Source organism: Bos indicus x Bos taurus, chromosome 3 (assembly GCF_003369695.1).
Source record: "Bos indicus x Bos taurus breed Angus x Brahman F1 hybrid chromosome 3, Bos_hybrid_MaternalHap_v2.0, whole genome shotgun sequence".
Classification (NCBI taxonomy): Eukaryota; Metazoa; Chordata; class Mammalia; order Artiodactyla; family Bovidae; genus Bos; species Bos indicus x Bos taurus.
Genome location: NC_040078.1, coordinates 107176460 through 107190318, shown reverse-complemented (window position 1 = coordinate 107190318; position 13859 = coordinate 107176460). Strand labels below are relative to the sequence as shown.

General features: G+C 46.6%; 1 protein-coding gene across 4 annotated transcripts in view; it reads right to left on the bottom strand.

Annotated features, from left to right (window-relative positions):
- The window catches only part of RHBDL2 (rhomboid like 2), a 58078-nt gene extending 44430 nt beyond the window's left edge, over positions 1 to 13648 (bottom strand). For 2 of the 4 annotated variants that reach the window (XM_027537761.1, XM_027537764.1), the window contains exon 1: positions 13417 to 13648. The gene's annotated coding sequence lies outside the window, so the exon portion shown is untranslated. Of the gene's footprint in view, positions 1 to 2768; positions 2911 to 13416 lie in introns of those variants that run through there. The other 2 variants (XM_027537763.1, XM_027537762.1) reach the window with 2 other exon arrangements.
- Between the last annotated feature and the right edge of the window lie 211 nt (positions 13649 to 13859).

Below are 13859 nucleotides of genomic sequence, written 5' to 3'. Positions count from 1 at the left end.
CCAGGCTCCTCCGTCCGTGGGATTCTCCAGGCATGAATACTGGAGTGGGTTGCTGTTTCCTTCTCCAGATCTTCCCAACCCAGGGATCGAACCCGGGTCTCCCGCATTGCAGGCAGATGCTAGTAAAACCCCCACCAAATGAAAGATGTTAACTACCTGATGACGATGAGCACAGAGCCCCCAGGCCTACTGAACCTAAGGATTGATAACATTAACCCTGTGACTCCACCCTGTTACCTCATCAGAGAACTGTGTGCCAGCTGATCACATACCCTGGGTCACCCCTTCCTCGCCTTGCCTTTAAAAAATGCCTGGCTGAAACCCATTAGGGAGTTCAGGTGTTTAGAGAACTAGCCACCCTGGACTCCTTGCTTGATGCCCTGCGATAAACACAGCACTTTCCTTCACCACAACCCAGCGTCAGCAGATTGGCTTCAGTGCATGGATGAGTGGACCCAAGTTTGGTTCTGTAACACTTCCACTGTATTCTTTTGATAATGCTTATGTAATGGTCATTGGTTAATTTTCTCAGCCAATTACTCATTTCACAAATCTGGGTGGGCAGCAAGGACCACTTCCCAGTACAAAAGCTAAAAATGTTCAATACTCACTTTTCCAGGTTCTTAGGCTCAGGTATGTGACCTGGAGCAATCAGCTGCATTTGCTTAGAATTTGGAGGACTGGAGCTGCGGATGGGGAAGATTCTTTACACGGCGCACTTTAAAGCAATGGCAGCAGTATCTCGTGTCCATCCAGCTGTGCCACTGGAGTCAGTGTGGCACCCAGCATCCGATGCCAGCTGTGTCTTTCATGCAGGTTGAAGCAATGAGCATGCAGCAGCAACAATGGGGCTCTTTTTGCCTACCTGGCTCTGTAATTTTGGTGTACTTCTAACTGCCTGGTCTCCCTTTGTTTCTCCTTATTTCCTTCCAGTGATCTTGTAATCTGCCATGACATTGTGATATATTAAGAAATATATATATTTGGTCTTCCTCCCCAGCTCCTGGCACTGAGCTCCTAAAACCCCTGAAATTTCCTGAGCAATGTGAGAGGAGTATCTTTTGCTATTCTTAATAAGCCTCTTTCAACTGTACCTGAGTTTATGGAAATGAAGTTATTCTTAGAGGATGGGGACTGGTCACCAGAGGAAACAACCATGTGATTAGAGGGTTGGGACTTTCAGTCCCCCACCTCTGGGATGGGAAGAAGTGCTTGAAACCGAGTTTAGTCATCAGTGGTCAAAAATTTAATCCATCATCCCTATGTAATTGAATCTCCATATAAATCCTTAACAAATGGGTTTGGAGAACTTCCAGGTTAGGTAAACAGTTCAAGATGCTGGGAGGGTGATGCATTTACAGAAGGTGTGGAGGCTCTACATCCCTTCCCACATACCTTGCCCCACGCATTTCTTCCATTTGGCTGCTCCTGAGTTGTAGTCTTTATAATAAACTGATAATAGTAGGCAATGTCCAGTCCTGAATTCAGTGAGCTGCTCTAGCAAATTATGGAACCCAAGGAGGGAGGTGACAGAAACGCTGAAATTATAGCCATTTGGTCAAAAGCCCTGGAAGCCTAGGCTTGCAACTGCATCTGAAATAGGGAGCAGCTTTGTGGGACTGAGCCCTTAATCTGCAGGGTAGTCAGCGTCAGAATTGCTTGACATGGAAGACGCACACATGTGGTGTCAGAAGTGTGAGTACTATTAGAGGTCCACTCTATCTCACAATCTCTGTGATCTTCCAACAGGAGACTGACACAGTTTTGTTGCTGTTTTCCTCAAGCCCAGAAAGTTCCTGATGCATCAAAGGTGTTCAGAAAATACTTGTATCTGAGTAAAAAGTAAACAAACTCTGCAACTTTGATGTATTAGTAAATCTACAATTGTTCCAAAATACAGTTTATTTAAAAGAATACTGGAAGGAGGGAGGGAAGGAGAGAGGGAAGGAGAGAAGAATTCCGTGTACACCATATTAACTAAGAGTTTTGGTTACTTCTCTTATACCGAGAAGCACTTCCCCTCTTCCTTTTCCTCCGCACACCGCCCCCCCCCCCCCCATCGTCATCATTCTGCCATCACTGAGCCTTCACTGAGACCTGCAGAGCTACCATGCTGTATTGGTTACAAAAGGGGCTGTCACCTGTCTTCAGGGAGCACTATTCCTTGTGCTTGGCACCGTGAAGACTCGAGTTCTACTCCCCTCAATATCTTACAGAATTATTGTAAGAATCAAATGAAATTCTAAGAGTTGCCATAATGGTAAGCACTTAGTGTGTGCCAGCTTCTATGCCAAACACTTTAAGAGCACGCTCTACTTTACTTCTTACAACAGTCTTGTAAGTTGGGATAATAACGTCCCCAATTTATGGATAAGGTAACTCAGGCTTCCCAAGCACCTTGCTCACGGTCATAGAGCTGGTGAGAAGAAGGCTGGAGCAGGAGACTTGAAGGCGCCTGACTCCAAAGGCCCCAGGCATTCCTCTGGCTTGTGATTCCCATGTAACAAGTGTGCAAGAAGTGTGCATAGTTTTGAGTATTTTCATCCCATCCTTCCCTCTTTCCTCCTCCCACTTCCTCCTCCAGCTCTCCGATTAGATCCCAACTAGACTCTGAGAGTTCCCAGATGGGAGCTGCAGAAGAACTGGCAAGCGGGGCTGGGAACGCCCACCACTCCCATTACTGCTGCAAGGAGTCAAGATGGAGAAAGACATCCAGGAAAGAAAAAGGATGTGATTCTCTGAGAACCCGAGGACTAAGTCAGGCTCACCTTCCCTTCTTCACCTCACCCAGGAGAGCACTGCCAAGGCCACCAACCTTAGGACAACTCCTCTTTGACAAAGAGGCTTTCGATCACTAAGCTGTGCTGCTTCCCAGCTGCACTCGAACAACTGGGTTTCAGACATCTGAATTGTTTTTTTAAACAGCTGGCCCCACCCATTCATTGGTACCAGGCGGGCCCTTGCAGAGGCTGAGTCCAGCCTTGATGTGGCCGGGGTATCCAGAAGGCTGGGCAACAGACTATGCTGGGTGTACCCAATTGCTGCCCAGCTGGGCCTGGTGGGGAGGCTTTGGGTGGTGTTGCTAGGCAACCTGGGTAATTGGAGAGGCCACGGATTGGGCTTCTGGGCCACAGAGACGAACAGCCTCCTTCATCACATTGCAGACCATCATTATGCCTCATTCCAGAGTCCTGCAGCAATCTCTCTGTGGTTATAGCCTGAAAGAGGGCTTTTTTAGCTACAGAAATTAAGAACCAGCCTTTCCAATTTATGGGTTTGTGGTTGTTTTCTTTTCGCTACATATCCAAGAATACACTTGAAATAAATAGGCAAAAGATTTTAAAACAAAATAGAAAGTACCTTCACAAATCCCCTTTTCCAAAAGTGTTCCTTATTCCTGAAGCAAAGCACACTTGCCCTCAATTGTGAGGGCACCTAAGGTAGGGATGCTCTTCTTCCTGAGGTCTCTGCATGCCCACTATGTGTTAAGATTCTTCTTTGGAATCCCACAACTGCGGCTGTGGTTCAAGGTGGGGGGACCAAGACTCTGGTCATGTACAAGACCTCTCAGTGGAATAATTTCTTTGTGTCTCTCCCATTCAAAGACTATCATGACTGCCCCTTCCCAATCCACAGAACCACTTTCACTTGTGGGGTTTTTAGTTTGTTTTTTGTTTTTGTTTCATTCGGCCATGCCTCAAGGCTTGCAGAATCTTAGTTGCCTGAACGGGGATCGAACTTAGGCCCACAGCAGTAAAAGTACTGAGTCCTAAGCACTGGACCATCAGGGAATCCCCATCACTTGTGGTATTTTGATGAATCCTCCTAGCTGCCTTGCAGAGAAGGTGATGCACCCCACTCCAGTACTCTTGCCTGGCAAATCCCATGGGTGGAGGAGCCTGGTAGGCTGCGGTCCATGGGGTCGCGAAGAGTTGGACACGACTGATCGACTTCCCTTTCACTTTTCACTTTCATCCATTGGAGAAGGAAATGGCAACCCACTCCAGTGGTCTTGCCTGGAGAATCCCAGGGACGGGGGAGCCTGGTGGGCTGCCATCTATGGGGTCACACAGAGTCAGACACGACAGAAGTGACTTAGCAGCAGCAGCAGCAGCTGCCTTGTGAAGAAGACACCATTTTTATTCCCATTTTACAGATGAACGACTAAGGCAAAAAGAGGTACCTGTGATTGCACATCAAAAGCAAAGCCAGAGCACTGTCCCATTCTTGAGGCTAGATCCTGAGCCAGTCCACTATTAATATACACACTGCCTCCCCACAGAGCTATTTAAGTACTCTATTATAACATGTTTGTTTTCTATTATAATAAATAATAGTAATAATAATATATACTGTAAAGACCAAAGCTTTATGTTGTATCTCATACTGTCCTCAACACATTTTCCTTGTTAATTGTGATCAGACTTTCAAAGTTGCCACATGCACACTAAGAAATAGAATATGGAAGAAGTCCCAAAGACAGACACACTATTTAACTAGGCTAATGACCTAGCCCGCCAGAGCACAGAGCTAAAGGAAAACTCCCAGATGGTGCCGGTGGTAAAGAACCCACCTGCCAATGCAGGAGACATAAGAGACACAAGTTTGATCCCTGTGTTGGGAAGATCCCCTGGAGGAGGAAATGGCAACCCACTCTAGTACTCTTGCCTGGAGAATGCCATGGACAGAGAAGCCTGGCGGGCTACAGTTCATGGGGTCACACAGAGTCAGACACGACTGAAGTGACTTAGCGTGCAGCACGCAATGACCTAGCCCACCAGAGCACAGGGCTGAAAGAAAACTCCCAACCTCCTTAAGTCAAGGAGTTGGCTCTGTTTGATAACATTATGATACTATTTCAGTCCCTTCAGTAAGGAGGCAGAATCACTGCTCTCAGTAGTTATTTGTAGGTATTCTTCAAAAAGGCTTTCACTGCCTCATCTTCAATGTTTCTTAAATAATGGTCCATTGATGATAACCAACTGTGCTGCTTTGCACGGGACTAGGGATATGTGATTTAGGGTGCTAAAATTAGGACAGTCCTGGGCACACCAAGAACAGCTGGTCACCCTGACATAAACCAGCTACAGAATCATCTGAACAAGTCAAGTGGAGATGGCTGGTTCTAATCCTAGAGCAGTGGTTCTTAACCCTGGCTACACATGAGAATTGTCTGAGGAGATTGTAAAGCAGTATTAATATCTGAGCTCACCCCTGATCAGTTGAACTAAGGCCTCTGGAGCTAGGGTGCATTGGGATTTTTTGATGTGCAGCTAAGATTGAAACCCCCTGCCCTAGAAATTTGGATTCTGGGCTGGGGTCTTGCCCAGGAATCTGCCTGTCTTTGTAACAGCTCCCCAGGGGATTCTCATGTACACTATGATTTGATAACCTATGAATTCTTACGTGATATGTAAATTTATTGGACAACATACCCTGAATGCCTTGTATATGCTATACTCTGGAAACACACACAAAAAACCAAAAACAAAACCACCTCCTATTCCCCAGGCCCTCTTTTTTCCTCAGTGGAGAACAAAGACCTATAAATTGTTCCAACACAGTATACAGTAGTCTCCCCTTATCCACAGCAATACAATCCAAGTCCCCAGGGAATATCTGAACCTGTGGGTAGCACCAAATTTCATCTATACAATGCTTTTTCCTATACACACATACCTATGGTAAAGTTTAATTTATAAATTAAACATTAACAACAATAACTAATAATAAAATAGAATGAAAACAATATTCTGTAATAAAAGTTGTGTGAATGTTGTCATCTTTCTCTCTCTCTCCAAATCTTATTGTACAAATTTAAAGCTGTTTCCATATTAACTAAGCACTTGTCATACATTGTGGCTGTAACTTTTGCGGTCTGAGGTGAGATAGCAAATCTAGCATGAATTTTTTTTTCTTCTTCACAGTTTCATAGATGATTCATTTTTATCTTAGCAGCCTCAGAATGCAATTTGTTTTTCTTACCATTTTTTGTTGTTGTTGTTGGTCACCCCATGTGACTTGTGGAATCTTAGTTCCCTGACCAGGACTCGAACTTGTGCCCCCTACAGTGGAAACACAAGAGTCCTCACCATTGAACCACCAGGGAAGTTCCCTTTTTTCTTTCCTTATTAAGTCAAGAAGTTTCACCTTTTCACTTAAAGGAAGCACTTCACAGCTTATCTACGGCATATCCAAATTGCCAGCATTATTACCCTTGTGTTTTGGGGCCATTAGTAAGTTAAATAAGGGTGACTTTGGCATACCTCAACTGATAACCAAGACTGCAGCTAGATGACTGGGCAGGATACACTAGACAAAGAAATGATTCATGTCCTGGGCCAGATGGAGCAGGACAGCTTGAGATTTCATCAAACTACTCAGAAAAGTGCACAACTCAAAATTTATGAATTGTTCATTTCTGGAATTTTCCACTTAATATTTTCAAACCAAGGTTGACTTCAGGTAACTGAAACCGAGGAAAGCAAAACCTCGGGTAAGAAGAGGGCGCTACTAAACTGTGGTTTAGATTTTCAAATGGGTCAGTCTCATCAGGGCAGTTGTGGTTATTCCGTTTCCAGAAGCCCAGTGTGGTAGATTAAAGACGGAGCATATTACTTGCTGTTTCTCCACTAAAAGGTGGTTTTGTTTCCCCACCTTGAATCTGGGCCAGACCTGTGACTAATTTTGACTGATAGCATGAGGCAGAAGTAGTGCCAGATACCTCCAAGGCCAGGCCTGCCGAGATCTGCAGCCCTACTTCTGTTCCTCTTGGAATGTCCCCTCTTTGAGATGTGACATAATATAAGAAGAATGAGCTCTGAGGAGTGATTTGTTATATAGCAATAGTTACCAGCGCCCCTTATCAGAGCCAGAGGACAACATGACATTCCACACCATTCTGCCTTCCCTTTAACACCATTCACCTTCACACCCCCTCAGCAGAGTAGACAGCAGCTGTCTCACCTGAAAGGGCCTCTCAGTTAATCTCCATCTCTGTTTCCATTCCTGCCCCCCTTCCAAAACAAAACACAATCAACTGTCTGCTTAAAATCCTTTAGTGGGGGGCTTTCCTGGTGGTCCAGTGGTTAGGAGTCCACCTTGCAATGCAGGGGACACTGTTCAATCCTTGGTCTGGGAGCATCTCTCATGCCCTGGAGCAACTGGGCCTATGTGTCACAACTACTGAGCCCTGTGTGGCTTCTACTGAAGCCCACGCACTAGAGTCCATGCTCTGCAACAAGAGAAGCCACCTCAATGAGAAGTCCCCACAAAGCAGCTAGAGAGCAGCCCCTGCTCACTGCAACTAAAGAAAGCCCACACACAGCAACAAAGACCCAGCACAGCCAAAATACACAAAGAAATAAAACCCTTCAGAGTTTCCCATTGTCTTCAAGGTAAATACAGGATCCTTGGCATGGCTGGTAAATCCTGCACCACCTAGCTCCAGCCTTCTTTTAACCTCCTACTACTCTCCCCACATCTCTGTGCTGCAACCACAGGGGCTTCTTTCTGACTCAAGCTCTCTCCTGTCTCAGGGTTTTTGCACTTGCTGTTCCCCCCACCTAACCCTTTCTCCTCCCCAGCCCCCACCCCCCAAACCCCAGCACATACACTCAAGGCTAGCTCTTTTTCTGGCCTCTCTGTAGTGGCAGCCCAACCTCTGCCCACCCCATATACTCTATCACATCCCCCTTCTAACTCACTTTCAGCACTTAACTATCTAAAAATACCTGGTTTGGGAATTTCCCTGGTGGTCTAGTGGTTAAAAATCTACCTTCCAATGCAGGGTACATGGATTCAAGCCCTGGGCAGAGAACTAAGGTTCCACATTGGTTGGTTGGTTGGTTTAGTCACTAAGTCGTGTCCAACTCTTGCAACTCCCTGGACTTCCGCCCACCAGGCTCCTCTGTCCATGGGATTTTCCAGGCAAGAATACTAGAGTGGATTGCCATTTCCTTCTCCAGGGGATCTTCCCGACCCAGGAATCGAACCCGGGTCTACTGCATTGCAGGCAGATTCTTTACTGACTGGGCTATAAGGGAAGACTCCATGCGCCACAGGGCAACTAAGCCCGTATGCCACAACTACAGAGCCCACACACTGCAGCTACTGAGCCGGAGCTCTGGAGCCCACGTGTGCAACAAACTGAAGCTCACATGCCACAGTCAGTATTGATCCCGCGTGCCACAAAACGATCTCCGGTATGACAACTAAGACTCAGTGTTGCTGCTGTTGTTTTCAATCGCTAAGTTGTGTCCGGCTCTTTGCAACCCCATGGACTGGAGCATGCAGGCCAGGTTTCTCTGTCTTTCACTATTTCCCGGCGTTTACTCACATTCATGTCCGTTGGTAATGCTATCTAACCATCTCATCCTCTACCACTCTCTTCTCCTTTCGCGGCCTAAGATTTGATGTAGTCAAATAAATATGTAAAAATAAAAATCTGGTGTGTTTATCTGTTGTCTGTCTCTTTCTACTAGAATATAAGCTCCAGGCAAGTAGGAAATTTTCTTTTTTATCCTATCTAATGGTGCTTACTGTTTGCTGAATAAACCACTAAGTGAGTAGAAGAAGAAAGAAGGGGGAAATTTGGAAAGAACACTGAATTGTTACACCCGGGAAACCCTGGTTCTTGCTCCAGTTCTGCCCCCTGCTTATCTCCAGACGAGCCACTTCACCCCACCTGATCAGTCCCCACTGTGATGCCCTGGACAATGATGTTGTGTGTGCCACACACCTGCAGTGTTCACATTTGTTGCTCATGTAGCCCCATAAGAATTTCGGACAAGCTATGTTACTCTCATACATTTTTAAGTCAACAATAAATTATTTCTCACAAATTAAAATCAGTTGCAAGATAGAACTTTCTAGCATAGTCTTTATTAGAGACATGCTTTAGATATGTCTTCCTCTAAACCTCGGAGCTACAGATTTAGCTTGCTCAGTGTATGGAAAATGTCTGCCATATAATCCAATTGTCAAAACCAGTCCTCACTGTCAAATCGACCAGCTAAACCAGAATAATCTTCTGTCTGTAAGAGAATCCGCCTTCATTCTTTTCTTCCTTGTTACCTCTAATTAATTTTTTACTGAGGTATAGTTGACTTGTGGTACTATGTTAGTTTCAGGTGTACAACACAGTAATTCAAAATTTTTATAGGTTATACTCCATTTAAAGCTGTTATAAAATATTGGCCATTTTCCTTGTGCTGTATAAGATATCCTTGTAGCTTGTTTATTTTACACAGAGTAGCCTGAACCTCTCAGTCTCCCACTCCTATCCTGCCCCATCCCTTTCTCTCTCCCCACTGGTAACCACTAGTTTTGGTCTTACTGAGCGCCTAGCAATTCTAGCTCCCACCCTGCACTAGGCCTTTTCATGAGCATCTCTCTCTGTTAGAACATCTTCCCTCCCCAGTGTGTTCTCCTGGCCAAGTCCTAACACCCCCTCCAAGACTCTGTCCTAACATTTCCTCTGCAAAGCCTTATTAAGGCTCTACTAGGCACCTGCCATTGTGCTAAGCAAGGGATACAGTAACGAATAAAGCAGACGTGGAAGAATTAAATGCCCCTTAGGGTACCACTGTCTTCTTTGTATTATCACTGTCTCCTCCACAAGGCTGTGAAAGCCCTGAAGATAGAACTTGTTTTATTCATCTTTTAAAGTTATTTCTTTATTCACGTTTGGCTGTGCTGGGTCTTCGTTGCTGCACGGGCTGTTCTCTAGTTGTGCTGTGCAGGCTTCTCACTGCGGTGGCTTCTCCTGCTGTAAAGCATGGGATTTAGGGCGAGTGGGCTTCAGTACTTTCAGCTCGTGGGCTCTAGAGCATAGGCTCAATAACTGTGGCTGCTCCACAGCATGTGGGATCTTCCCAGATCAGGAATTGAACCCGTGTATCCTGCATTGGCAGGCGTATTCTTTACCACTGAGTCACCAGGGAAGACCTATTTTATTCATCTTTGAATCCCTATTAGGGAACCCACAGGACGAATCAGATTATGTTTGTTGAATTAACTTACGAAAGATTCCTCCAACATTTCTGTATCAGGAACATACAGGGTGCTCACTATAAGCTGTGAACATATACATAGGACCAACGGAGCACACGACTGAATGAATGAAGTATGAATGGGCGACTGAATGAACAAATCAGGGAAGGACTGGGTTCTTTCCCACTTGGATGAAGCAGCCCAGAGCAGGAGATGTACTGATGTACGGCAAGTGAGAAGCCAGTGTCTAGGAAGCTGGGAGAAGGCTGATGGCCTTTTGTTCTTTCTGATACACAGAAATTTGAAGGACAATAAGGATTTGAACAAAGTGTGGAATCCAGAGTCTGACCTAGATTTGAATTCTGGATCCACTACTTATTATTAGCCATGTGACCGTAGGGAAATCCCTTTGTCTGTTTGTATCTTCGTGTTCTCAAATGTAAAATGGGGCTGAGGAAAATATAATAGGGTTATGATTAAATTAGATTATGCATTTAAAAGGCTGTAACCTGAGGCCAAGGGAACATTTCATTCAAAGATGGGCTCAATAAAGGACAGAAATGGTATGGACCTAACAGAAGCAGAAGATATTAAGAAGAGGTGGCAAGAATACACAGAAGAACTGCACAAAAAAGATCTTTATGACCCAGATAATCACGATGGTGTGATCACTGACCTAGAGCCAGACATCCTGGAATGTGAAGTCAAGTGGGCCTTAGAAAGCATCACTACGAACAAAGCTAGTGGAGGTGATGGAATTCCAGTTGAGCTATTTCAAATCCTGAAAGATGATGCTGTGAAAGCGCTGCACTCAATATGCCAGCAAATTTGGAAAACTCAGCAGTGGCCACAGGACTGGAAAAGGTCAGTTTTCATTCCAATCCCAAAGAAAGGCAATACCAAAGAATGCTCAAACTACCGCACAATTGCACGCATCTCACACGCTAGTAAAGTAATGCTCAAAATTCTCCAAGCCAGGCTTCAGCAATATGTGAACCGTGAACTTCCTGATGTTCAAGCTGGTTTTAGAAAAGGCAGAGGAACCAGAGATCAAATTGCCAACATCCACTGGATCATGGAAAAAGCAAAAGAGCTCCAGAAAAACATCTATTTCTGCTTTATTGTCTATGCCAAAGCCTTTGATTGTGTGGATCACAATAAACTGTGGAAAATTCTGAAAGAGATGGGACTACCAGACTGGCTGACCTACCTCTTGAGAAATCTGTATGCAGGTCAGGAAGCAACAGTTAGAACTGGACATGGAACAACAGACTGGTTCCAAATAGGAAAAGGGGTACGTCAAGGCTGTATATTGTCACCCTGCTTATTTAACTTCTATGCAGAGTACATCATGAGAAACGCTGGACTGGAAGAAACACAAGCTGGAATCAAGATTGCCGGGAGAAATATCAATAACCTCAGATATGCAGATGACACCACCCTTATGGCAGAAAGTGAAGAGGAACTAAAAAGCCTCCTGATGAAAGTGAAAGTGGAGAGTGAAAAAGTTGGCTTAAAGCTCAACATTCAGAAAACAAAGATCATGGCATCTGGTCCCATCACTTCATGGGAAATAGATGGGGAAACAGTGGAAACAGTGTCAGACTTTATTTTTTTGGGCTCCAAAATCACTGCAGATGGTGATTGCAGCCATGAAATTAAAGGACACTTACTCCCTGGAAGGAAAGTTATGACCAACCTAGATAGCATATTCAAAAGCAGAGACATTACTTTGCCAACAAAGGTCCGTCTAGTCAAGGCTATGGTTTTTCCTATGGTCATGTATAGATGTGAGAGTTGGACTGTGAAGAAGGCTGAGCGCCAAAGAATCGATGCTTTTGCAGTGTGGTGTTGGAAAAGACTCTTGAGGGTCCCTTGGACTGCAAGGAGATCCAACCAGTCCATTCTGAAGGAGATCAGCCCTGGGATTTCTTTGGAAGGAATGATGCTAAAGCTGAAACTCCAGTACTTTGGCCACCTCATGTGAAGAGTTGACTCATTGGAAAAGACTGATGCTGGGAGGGATTGGGGGCAGGAGGAGAAGGGGGCAACAGAGGATGAGATGTCTGGATGGCATCGCTGACTCGATGGACGTGAGTCTGAGTGAACTCCGGGAGTTGGTTATGGACAGGGAGGCCTGGCGTGCTGCGATTCATGGGGTCGCAAAGAGCTGGACACTGAGGGACTGAACTGAACTGAACTGAACCTGAGGCCAGGCAAAGTTGGTGGTAGGAACTGACGGTTCCCATCACTGACTCTAAGTATGCAAATTCAGAAACACAGCGGGAGAGCCTTCCTTTCCTTCCAGCTAGAGGTCCCAGCCCTGATTGCTGTTCTAACCTCAAATGGCAGGAGGCGCTTTCCCTATTCAGCCCCTCCCTTCACCACCTGCCCCTTCACTCCCAGCTCAGTGTTTACAGGTGGGCCCAAGTGCTTTCAAGGCCGAGGGTGTCTGCTACATGTTTACAAGATAGAGAGGGGAGGGTGGCAGTTAGGGTGGGTCATGGCAGGAAGCGGGCCAAAGAAGCGCAGGTGTTTCTGGAGCCGGCCTTGCTGTGTGCCCGGCACTGGGCTTGGTGTTTGATATGCATCATCTCATGTCCATGGAGTCCCAACAACAAAACAACATCTCATGTCCTCTTTATAACAATACTATTTAGAGCTAAGGAAACTGACCTTCAGGAAGAGGTGGGATAGCAATCCAAATGCCTAAGACTCCAAAATGTTTCCACTCTGCCACGCTGGCCACCTGCTTACAGATGATCACCATACATTTGTGAAATAAATTTCAGTTCTCTTATTCCCAGGAAGAGCGAAACTGTGTGTCCCACGCCTAACTTCACCCCTGCCCCACCCTATCCCCCCACCCCCCACGGAGACTCATGAATAAAGAATAAAAAGTAACATATTCAGGAGTGAACAGAATCCTTCAGACACCCATACCAGGAAGGAGGAAACAACCTCGGAGACTTGCTGGGCAGGAAGCAGCCAGAGACTGTCCGGCCCTGGCTGTGGTCTCCCGGGGCAGAGGTCTAGGGAGGACTAGGATCTGGCTCAGTTGGAGGGAGGAGAGAAATGTGGGACTGGAGTTGGGGACAGGTTACTGAGGAGAACAGGATGAAGGGGGAGAAAGAAGGCAAGAGATTGACCAGGGCTCAGAGGGGCAACGGCATTACCTGGTCCTCCCACCATCGGGGAGAGGGGTGAGTCAGAGACAGCCCCCTGACTCCTGGCCCAACCTGCTGCCAACTTTTAAAATGAAAGTGGCAGGAGCGGACACTCCTGAAGCCTCCTCCGGAAGGAGGTTGCTAAGGGAGCACTCCTCGGTCGGCCCTGGGCCTCGGGCGCTCCCCACCCCCGACCCGCCCGACAGAGGGACCCGGTCGACGGCTCCCACCGCCCTCACCAGAGCCGGCAGCTTACCTGGGGGAGGCCAAGGTGCGTCCCAGGCAGGACAGGCTGCTCCCTGCCAAGGGGCTGCCTCAGGTGTCCTGAAGTTCCCGCCCTGCCAGACACTCCTAGGTAGCTCCTCAAATTAAAATCCTCCGCACAGTTTCCCGCTCGCCCAGCCCTGGGGGAGGGAGCCCGAGGAAATTCCCTCCCAGCCCTAAGAGGGCCTGGGCCGGGCCAGCCAGCTCGGCAACCTCAGCCCTGGGCTGGCCCTGGATGAATGAGCCCTTCCGCTCCGCCTGTCTGGGTTTGTGCCAGCGAGCCCGTGACCGCCCCTTTGCTCTTTCTCCTTGGCCCTGGCCCTGAACTCCAATCCTCTTCCTAGTCCTGCCCTCCCAGGTCTCTTGCTCTGTTCTCAGCTCTCTGGAGAGACCTCAGCCAGAGGACTCCCTTCTTTTCCCACCTTCTTATTTCCT